Raw genomic sequence first — 11458 nt, 5'->3', positions numbered from 1 at the left:
TGTTGATTATAAGTTTAATACTATATTATGTCACCGAGCAAGGAACCTAGTTGGTAAACCCTAAGGTACCTAGTCGGTAAACCCTAGGGTTATTGATATCAGTTAACAAAGGCAGAATGTCTACTGAGTGAAGTTCAGTATTAACCGAGTAACAACCGAGTTATAATAGATCACATTGGATGGATAAAAACATTATTTAATGAAGGATGCTGATGAGCTAGAGATGAATAAATGATTTGTTTGTTGCGCAAGAAGTTTGTTAAGAATCTACGACAATAAAAATACAGGAGGAAGATCTACAACATAGATTGAATCACAATAACCTAGCACAAGTTCCTAGGAAGGAATGCAAGTTCCAAGGTGAGGTAAAACATTTTCAGATCGAAGGATACATTGAACCTAGTCAAGTTTGATGATCTGATGGCTAAGATTGATCATAGGAAATGTGATCAAGGAGATTAAGTGGTCATAAATTGTTTATAAATAAGGAATTGTTGATAAACACTACATGTGGGCAAATGTATGCACAGTGATGGTACAGGAATGTTTACCGAGCTCAAAAGCTTGAAGATCTGATTGAAGAATAGATTGAGAAGCCCATCAAGCCCATCAAGGGATTAGATAAGTCGTATGACAAGATTGTTTTGAGCAAATAAGAATCTACTTTAGCATTTCAGATGTGAAGTTGCAGATATATTTTATTACTGTTGTTTATTTTGTAAGTGATAGGAAATCTCTTAACCGAGTGGACCTAACAGTCTTATTTGTAAACCCTCTAGCAAGGTAACATTCTAAATGAGTGTTTGAAATCCTTTGACAAGGTCACTTCTAACAAAGTACAAGACTCTAACAAGTCTGAGGGAAATCCCTTAACCGGGTCACATCTAGTAATGTGTTTGTAATCTTTAACAGGATTTGCTTTTAACCGAGCATACTCTAGAAGGGTATATTTCTTAGTGGGTCCGAAATCCCACAGTGGTTTTTCCCTATTTGGGTTTCCACGTTAAATCTGGTGTTATATGTGTTGTGATGTTATCTGTTCATGAGTTTGAATGTTTTACAGTTTTGGTTATGTATTCTGAAGTATAAGCTACCGAGGTTGAATCTGTTGAATATATTGAAGATTAAGTTTGTATGATTCACCCTCCCCCTCCTCTCATCTTGTTTACTATTAGCATCAGAGCTTTATAAATAGTATTTGTATGAAGCCAATCCTAATTTTGTAGAGGCATGAAAAGCATGTAAGGAATCAATAAGCATTGTCAAAGGGGGATAAACTGCTTTATCTATCCTGATCTTAGGGGTATTTTTGTTGGAGTTTGCTGGTGATATATTCTTTCTTTGCATTGATTGTTTTTCACATTCATATGTTGCCATCAATGCCAAAGGGGGAGATTGTTGGATATGGTTGGTCATTGTTTCTTCTAGGGTATGTTGTTGTCATTGATGCCAACATATTCCTGTGGTTTATTCCGATGTGATTGGTAAGATCTTATGATCCAATATTTGTAGTGTTATTTTGCTGATCTGATCACACTAGAATATACCAGAGGAAATACCAAACTCTGAAAAATATTCTTGAGCTAGCAGACTTAAAGAAGAGACCCTCCAACTCCAGGCCCAGTTGAAAAGTGTCAAGACTGAAACATTGTCTGCATTTGCTCAAAAGAGATTTACTGACTAGATGGTATGGATGGACAAATACTGGGAAATGTATTAAAGAACCAATTAGTCATTGAAGGGCATGAAAGGATGGAAAAAAGGCTATAAGACAGGCTTAAGAAACTCCAAGAGAAGGATGAGGTGGATCCTGGTACTGTTAAAAATTATGAAGGTTAATTAAGGCACATGGAAAGTATCTAAAAACGTTAAGATCAAAAGGTGCTGAATTTTTAGGTGATGGAGCGAATGACATCCCACCCCTTCTGAATGAAGATGGAGACCTCAAGGAGAAAATGGATTGGATTTGAGAGTGTCAATCAGTGTTTAAAGATGCAATGAAAGCGGCCAAAAATAGGAGACACAAACATGGTGGTGGACTGCGTTGAGAACATGGTGATGATGGAGGTCGAAGCAAGAGATATAGTGCATGAATGTGACACCCATTACAATGAAGAGTACTTGGGGCATTTGGCTAAAGCACATTTTTGCTTAACTAGATAATGATTAGTTTTATTTAAGTAATCTTTTAGTTTGTTTCCAAAAGACTCTTTTCAAAGGGCACAACCCTATGATATGTTATAAATATTTGATGTAATCATTTGCAAGAGATGAGTTATAAGTCTGATATTATCAACAATTTATGTTCCAAGAAACATACTCTTATTTTCAAAGTAATATATAGAAGCCAGTTCTCTTATTCAAATTTGTGTTGTGGATGCTTAAATTGTTTTATAAGTTTAATTAAGATCAGTAGTTTAATTATTTGCCAAAAGACAAATGAAGAGACACCTTTGTTGGGTCTTCTTCTTATATATATGAAATTCAAATTGTAATATTTGATCATCAACATTTTTTAAGATTTTAATACTTTTTAGCAGTGAAAGACTTATTTTTTGGAGTAATGCAATACCGGTACTTTTCTATTTGTTTGTGGAAGATTCTTTCATTTGGACTTGTCTTTTGTTGTTTCTTTTCAAGAAATTGAAGGCAATGCAAAATGTATTCTAATTAGTCTCCATGACCATCTTATAATTACCTCTCACTTTCCTCAATCTACCCTTCCCCATCAGGTACTCCCCATCAAATTTATTAATGGAGTTGGGATCCCAAATGCGATCTACATGGATCTTTGTTGCGAACTTAGGAAGATATTTAATAATGTACACCATGGTCTAGTATACCATATATCCCTCCACTGTATAAACCTTAGGATGTGCTCTTTGTCTAACCAAAGCCTTCAAAAATTTCAAGTGCCCTCAACCATCCACATTGACCTTGTGTGTACAGGTTTAGACAATTCAATCTCCTCAACTTGGTGTATGAGGTAGTGTTCTTGTGCATTGAAAAATGTCGAAGGTAGACACTTTTGCATTTCACACATTAGATGAGGAATTTTTCTCTCCCAATAATTTATATCTTCTTTATGGATTTCTTTAGAGGACAACCATCTACAAGTGATTTAAGGAGCAAATATATTAACGAGATTTAAAAAAAATATACAATATATTACATAACAAGTAAAACAAATGGTAAATATAAGATCTATACAACAAATTGAACAAATATCACTACTTACCTCATTTATTTTACAAGATCATATATAACTTGCTTGACATTGTTGTCAAAGTTGTCTGGGAGAGATAGAGGTAGAACGTACTGAAACAATTATAAAATGATCTTTTCATTATTTTTCCAAAATTAGTAAACATAATACACTAAAAAGTACATGCAGTATACAAATATATATATATATATATATATATATATATTATACTAAGATAATTAACTTAATGAATTCATGCCAATCATGGATTTTCATCCCTAACACAAATTCACCTTTCATTGTTATGATATTGTTTATGTTCGTAGCAAATCCTGTGGGAAATCAAATTTTTCGTATGACTTCTTTTACAACATTGCTTTGTTGCTTCATTAATAACCAAGGAAGGGCAACTATATTAATTTGGTCTCCATCGCTATTTATTTGAATGACATTTTTTATTGCATGATTGGCTTCTTGGATGCCACTACAAATTTTGACAATTTTTTCTTTGTCATGCCTTCCATCCAATATTTCGATAACATTTCTATTATATTCTTTCCTATATGCATTATATCAAACAAATGCAAAATTTGTAGCTTCTCATACTAGGGAAACCTACTAAATTGTCTAGGATAACCTTTCAGTCCTTGTGGAAGCCGACCATTAATGTTGTGACAACCTTCATGAAGCATATAAGTTAAAAAAATTAACAACGACAATCATTGTGAATTATAGAATGAGTAAATAAAAAACAATGTAAAAATATAAATTCCAAACATATCACACATGGTAGATAAACAATTTGATCTGATGTATAACCTTGACGATTAATTTATTATATTCCAATTTCCATAGGCAAGGTGTCATTCTTCGTGGTTTTGATGTAGTCTCTTCTTTCCCATTGAAAAGATGTTTTTCAATAGTTCGATACTTATGATTTATGTGGAGGAAGTGCCTATACTCATCAAACACCTACTTTCCTAAACTACTTGAACGACGAGATTTCATTTTTGGACCACAAGCTGGACATGCAAATTTTCCCTTTGTTTGAAGACCTTCAAGATTAATATAATTGGATTAAATATGTCAATTTTTATAATTATATATAATGAGTAGATTATTTAAAAAACATGCATGATATCTACTTCATAAAATTAAATATCGTTAAAGTGCAATTGAACATTATAACATACCACAAAAATGTGTTAGCCCTGGGGCATCATGAATTGACCATATAATCATTGCATGGAATTGAAACTATCTTTGTCTTATTGGTCTAGAGATGTCATGCATAGTGACGCCATTCCATAACTTTAGTAACTCGTTGATAAGAGGCTAGATATATACATTCATATCTTTAACTTGGTACTTACCTAGTTGAATGAACATAAACATTACATAATTATTATAACCATTTAACTGTAATATATATAAATTAGTGTACATGACTATTAAATGAAAAAAATATGTCATTATGCAACAAATAAGACAAATGAGATGCTACTACGTTAAAGAAAATTGATGTAAACAAATACCTGGAACAATCATTGCCAACATTGTGTGCTCCCTCTTTCTTGACATCCATGGAGGAATATTATTGTTGATAACAAAAACAGGCCACATCGAGTAGATAGATCTTAGCTCTCCAAATGGATTGACACCGTTCGTTGCCAATGAAGTCCTGAGATTACAAAGTTCTTCTTTAAAGTGTGGCCATTTTTACTCCATGTCCCTAATTGTAGAACCATCCGCAGACATTCAAAGAATGTCATCTCCACTTCTATTCCATGCATGAAAATCCATAAATTGAGCTAAGCTTTTGCACCTAAATAATCATTGCATACTTGGAATAATAAGAATATAAAGAAGAACCTTGCGAGAAACCTTTTTTGTTAGTTGATTTGTTCGATATCTACTGATATGAATTTCCTTGCATTCTGTTGCAAATTAATGTTATTTATGATATATAATATGATCATTGGGACATGCATCTATTGCTTGATACTCCATTCCAATATCTTTCATAATGGAAGATAAATATCGGTATGAGTGAGGTAAAATATTTGATTGTGGTAACAAAAATTCACCTATCAATCTATAACAAAAAAATTATTTGTTAATATAAAGAATATTAATGGTACATATTTCATCCTTTATTTACTAGTGATGAACTAACAAAAAAAATAGACGAAAAAAGATGACATATATGACATACCTTAACATCCATGAGATTACTATGTTGGATAAACCATTCATAACCTTCAAGTTCACCAACAACAATACACCAAAGAGAAGAGTTGTTTGGGAGCCTTCGTAAAGGGGCTCGTATGCCTTCTCAAGTATAGGTAAATCATGAACATCATCAAAGTCATCTTGATCATCATGATCAGTTGCACCACTAAATGTGTCAGGGATCAATGTATTTGTACCATCATCTTCAACTGTGTTTTTTGGCACACGATCATCTTCTTCCATAGGATCATTAACTTCATCTTTGATATTCACAGCTCCATGTTCCTTTTCTTGCAAAACCACATTCTCTGGGCTGCGATAATCCATATCATGTGCCCTAGGGCGCCCCACCTTTATAATAATGATCGACACAAATAAATCATGATCATGATCAAGTGATTTTTTTTATATATAAAAAATGTTAAAATGATATAAACATTTACAAATTCAATCAATATAAAGACATATAATGAACAACTTACTGATGGATGATAATCATGCCCCCCTTCAACGTGACAATGTTGCCTACAATGTTTCTCAGTTGTTGTGATTAAAAGTCTTCCCATCTTTAAGCCCTTGCAATTATTGCAAGGACAATAATATTTCCCATTACCCTTTCTTTTCAATCTAGCCCATAATCTAGCAATTGTCTCTTCATTTTGTTCTGGGATAATATTATCTGACATGATTTTTCTTTACCAAACTTGAATATTTAGATCTTCAAAAAATATCAAACTCGCACTCCAATAATTTGTAATCATAGACAGGTAACAAAATCTAATAATTCTAATATTTTGCACCAAAAAATTTGACCTATAACAAACTGTCATAAGTATAGAAAAATCACAAGTATAACAAAATTTAACATTTTCATCAAGATGCCATAAACAATGTTTAAAGCCAGAGCAACACCAACTTGAAGTTTGAAATTAAAGAACTTAGCATTCAACCAATAAAGTTCAGAATTACCATTATTAAAGCTCCCAAGTATATGCAATTTGATTACAATGGATCAAGTTGAAGAGTCATCCACATAAGTGCATACATTTAATTTGATAGAAGGTAAAAGACCCTCAAAGGTCATGAATCACAGACCTGAGAACTAACTCTGTTATTGACAATTAATTGCAGCAAAAATAGGAGCATAAACCATGTCCAGTGCTGTGATAAGTCTTTCCAGTGAACTAATTTGACCTACAACCTTAGGAACCTTGACAAACGCTAACCATATACCTGTCGACCTACAAATTAAGGTGGCACTAACCATATACCCGCCGGCCCACAAATTTAAGTGTATGTTAAAATAGCGATGAAAATCAAGGAGCGTTGCAATTTCAACTAACGTCGGGTAGAAATTTAAAAAAAAATGAAAATTTCACATTAAATACACAAGTACCTGATGATACAATTAATTATTGGACTTTGGTTGGAAAGTTTCATTGGATTTTGCAGTCAAATGAGTTAGTGTTTAGTCTGGATGAGGTCTAGTATATTGCAGTAACAATGGGTTAGCTCTATGATATTGTGGATGTGTGGAATCTACTTGTGGATGCCACAAAAGGAATATAAATATGTATCATAAAGTTTTTGAAGCTTTAGTGTTGATCTATGGGATCCATAGTTAGTATTCAATCATGTGTGATTGTTCTAGTGTTAGTGTATAGGAATGTGATACATTCCTATGTCTACTAGTATTATGGTGATGTGACTCAATTATTCAATGTTGTGGATATTTGGTGATGCTATCTTAGCCATTTGCTTGTGTCTTTAGTGGTTTGCATCATAATTGACGTTAGTTGTATTGGTGTACCTTAACTGCTTTATCTTTTGCACCTAACTTATAATGTTTTAGTCTATGTGGTTGTCTGCAGATCTATGGGAAATGATTTGGGATGGACAAGAAGGTGTGGTGACATGGTGTGATGCCTCTCACATCTTATTTTTCCTTCTGCAATACATTGGATATCTTTTTTTTGGCCAACTATTTTGTATGCATATTACATTTAATTAGGACAATCTAATTGATGATGTTGAGATTGTGGATGATATATAAAGGATGGAGTCATTGTGGAAACATATAGATAAGTTGTGTGGGTTGTACGAAGTGAATGTGAAACAATATAGAGGTTCAAAAGTATAGCAAAGCAATAATGAAGGTAGTTTTTGAAGTGTTTTGAATAGTGAATTGTGATCAACATTTCAAAGGATGTGATTCTTTGTAGTTCAATCCTATTGATGTAATTCTATCAGAAGTTTTGTATCTTTCCTTGAAGAAGTGATCTTCAATGTTTAAAAGTCTTTATTGTATCTTTCCCTAAGGTTGTGTGCCTTAGTCTTGCAAGTCATTTCAGGGGCAATGAGCTCCTTGGTCACTGGCCTAAACATTGTAACTTGATTATTATAAAGTGAGATAGTTCTCACTGCGATTTTTCCCATTTTGGGTTTTCCACTTAAAAATATTAGTGTTCATGTGTGGTTGCTTTTGTGGCTGCCACTATTTTACTTTCATGCATATCGTAGATGGAATGAATGTTAAGTAAAAGGTTAAATCTGATAAAGTTTTAGTATATGTTGATTCACCCCTTGCCCCTCCTTGGCATCTGGTAGTGTCCATAGAATCTACCAAGAAGTTTCATATGATGCATCCTAGATTATATCTAAGCTTATGGTTGAGTCAAGAAGGTTGAAATCTATATGGATCTATACTAAAATTTTTATAGTTTGGTGAAAATCATTGGTAGAGGTTTCTTTAAGGTCACAAAAAAAAAAATGGCCATATAGATTTGTGTACTCATATGGATAAATGTGCCTATCTATGTAGTCTATGTACCCTCATCAAAGATACCCTCTATCAAATATAAGTAAGAGTTGCATCACCCTACATCATAAGGCACAAATTTATTTATTTCAAATATTTTTATAGGTAGCAATTGGTTGCAAGTATTACTTGTGTCCAATCTTTACTCTCTAATGCACCCTTTTTAGTGCTTTGTGGTACAATACCAAAATCTATATCAAACCCTTTTGTGGGCCACAACCCCTAGCCATAAGGGTTCAAATATTTTGGTTTCTTCCGACTAGTAGGGGATTACACACAACTTGTAGTGAGGAAGAAAAGCACCACCAAGAGTGACCTTGTTACACCACCAATCGTGCAACCAATCTCAACCACTTGGGCACCACCTAGTAGTCATTATAGTGTGTCACTTGTGTAATTTTTTTTTCCTAAGGAGGATGTTTTTATAGCAGCCATAAATTTTCCCCATTGTGTGAAATTTTTTACTCATTATAAGCAACAAAAAGTTAATTTTGAGAATGTAGCAGTTTAGGTGATTTTTCTAGATAGTAATCCAAGTAACTTTCCTAGTTCAAATATATGTTTCCCCTCCTTTTTCATGACAAATATAACTTTTGTCACAAAGTCAAATTTTGGTCAAAAAATAATTAATTATAAAATCACAAGAAATATGTTTGTAACCTACAATTTTCTATCTAGAAAGCATTAGTTTTTAAAATTAGAAAAATTATAATGTGGTATAAACAATCAATTTTAACTTTTTTGTAATACAAATTGCACTTAAGTACCCATTATTATTTGGTGGAGGGTTGTAATTATAGTCTTAATACATTTGGTGGGTATAGATGTTGGCATTATGACAAACAAGGAGAGATTGTTAGCATTTCAATAAGGATATTGAGAAGGTTGTTGATGATTATGGATATAACTGATTAAGGATGTTTACTGTCTTAATATTATTATTTTGTCATTGATGTCAAGAAATTGATTTTCTAATTCAACATGATGTTGCCATATCTTAAGAAGTATGATTTGATGAGTATAAATATGTTGGTAAAAGACACAGAAAGAATGTGATGAATAAGGGGAGAAATAAGTTATTCAATGGGCAACTATTACCGAGTTAGACAATGATGAGATCATGATGTTTAGATTGTTTTGATATCATACATATGTTATTGATTGTAAGGTTAATACTATACTATGTTACCGAGCAAAGAACCATCTCTTAACCTAGTGGACTTAACAGTCTTATTTATAAAACCCTCTAGCAAGGTGACATTCTAATTGAGTGTTTGAAATCCTTTAACAAGGTCACTTCTAACAAGGTGAAGATCCTAACAGATCTGAGGGAAATCCCTTAACCGGGTCACATCTAGCAATGTGTTTGTAATCTTTAACATGATTTGCTTTTAACCGAGCATACTCTAGAAGAGTATATTTCTTAGTGGGTTTGAAATCCCACAGTGGTTTTTCCTTATTTGGGTTTCCACGTTAAATCTGGTGTTATGAGTGTTATAATGTTTATATGCTTTTGAGTTTGCATGTTTAGCAGTTTTGGTTATATTACTAAAGTATATGTTACTGAGGTTGAATCTGTTGTTTTTATGGAAGATTAAGTTTGTATGATTCACCCCCCCCTCTCATCTTATTAGCTTGGCATCTGTACTTAACATTAAGTATCAGAACTATCAATAGAAACCTATTTCCGACCATCTCCTGACATTTCCTAGCACCATTACACAACTCATTTCCTAGTACCCTTTCAAATTATTCTTTCATTACCTCTCCTTAATAAAATATTAATAATATCTCCATAAAATCCCATCTCTATTAAATAATTAAATCCATTTTATTGTCTACATACAAATAATATCCTTTAATCCATAGCCAAATAATATCCATTATCCATTTTTAATAATTCATAAATATCCACGGGTAAAAGCACAAACTTGTGTCACACTTTTATAAAGGAACCAACCAACATAACTAAAATAGTTTAACTTCGATCACATAAAAGTGACATTTCTAAATTGAATTTTGAATTGATGTAAACCGATCAAATGTAGAAATATTATTGAAATTTATGTCTATTATTTTTTAATTTTTTTTGGAAAAAAAATTGATTTTTTTTTTATAAATTCAAAGAGACTTTTCATTGCTGAAAAATGTTGAAAATCATGGGTTCTAGTTGACATCACCATAAAAAATGAAAACAAACTTTTTTTTTATTAGTTTTTTTCCAAATAGAGAACATATATATGTTAGATTCAATGACAATCCCAAAGACACTGAGAGGGCGGGGGGTGTGAATCAGTGTCTAACCGGTTAATTAAATATTTGAACTTATTTATAACTTTGCAACCCAAAACAATGTACCGGTAAACAAGAAATAGTGCAGTAAACAGAAATAACAGAGACAACATAAATGCACACTATCACATAAGATATTTTAATGAGGAAACCTAGTGTGGGAAAAACCTCAATGGGATTTGTGACCCACAATATTTACTCACTGGCCAATATGAATAAATACTACTTACAATAGGGGCTTGAACATGCAGGAAGGCCAAATGCTTGGAGCGCACTGCTCAAAAGAGTCTCACTAACTACAATATAGATAACTAAATCCAATAAAATGTACTACTCAAAATAGCATCTCAAATGCTTGGTTCAGTACCAGTTTAATCTCAGTCAAAACCTTTGCTGTCCACTATATCACCTTATACAATAATCTCCTATTCATTATATTCAACTGTTATACAAAATGACCTATGAGATCTCATATATATGAATCTTTACAATATACCAATTCAGCTTACAAATAATTAATTACATTTACAATATAATTCATATAAGCAAAACTTTATTCCATGTCGGTCTGAGTGCCGGTATACTTCATTTCCAGTGTAATCTGGATGCCGGTGAAAGTGCCTGTCGGTGTTGGTGCTTGTCGGTGTATGATGTCTGTGATGTCGGTGCATGTGTAGAGAAACCTATTGCCGGTTGGTTGCCAGTTGGTTGCCATAAATGACAACACCAACTATTCTCATTAGAGTGTAGAATGCCAACAATATATGTAGTGTTAAAAAAAATAAAAAAATTGATGTATGTTTTTCTCGTTATAATATTTTGAAGTCCAACATAGCTAAATTTGACAGTTTTCATTCGGTGTCACCTTTTGACTACTAAATTTATCATTAACCCCAAAAAAAAAACCCTTT

The sequence above is a fragment of the Cryptomeria japonica genome, chromosome 9 (genome assembly GCF_030272615.1).
Source record: "Cryptomeria japonica chromosome 9, Sugi_1.0, whole genome shotgun sequence".
NCBI classification, from domain to species: Eukaryota; Viridiplantae; Streptophyta; class Pinopsida; order Cupressales; family Cupressaceae; genus Cryptomeria; species Cryptomeria japonica.
The sequence above is the reverse complement of the archived record's forward strand: the minus strand, read 5'-3'. Positions refer to the sequence as shown.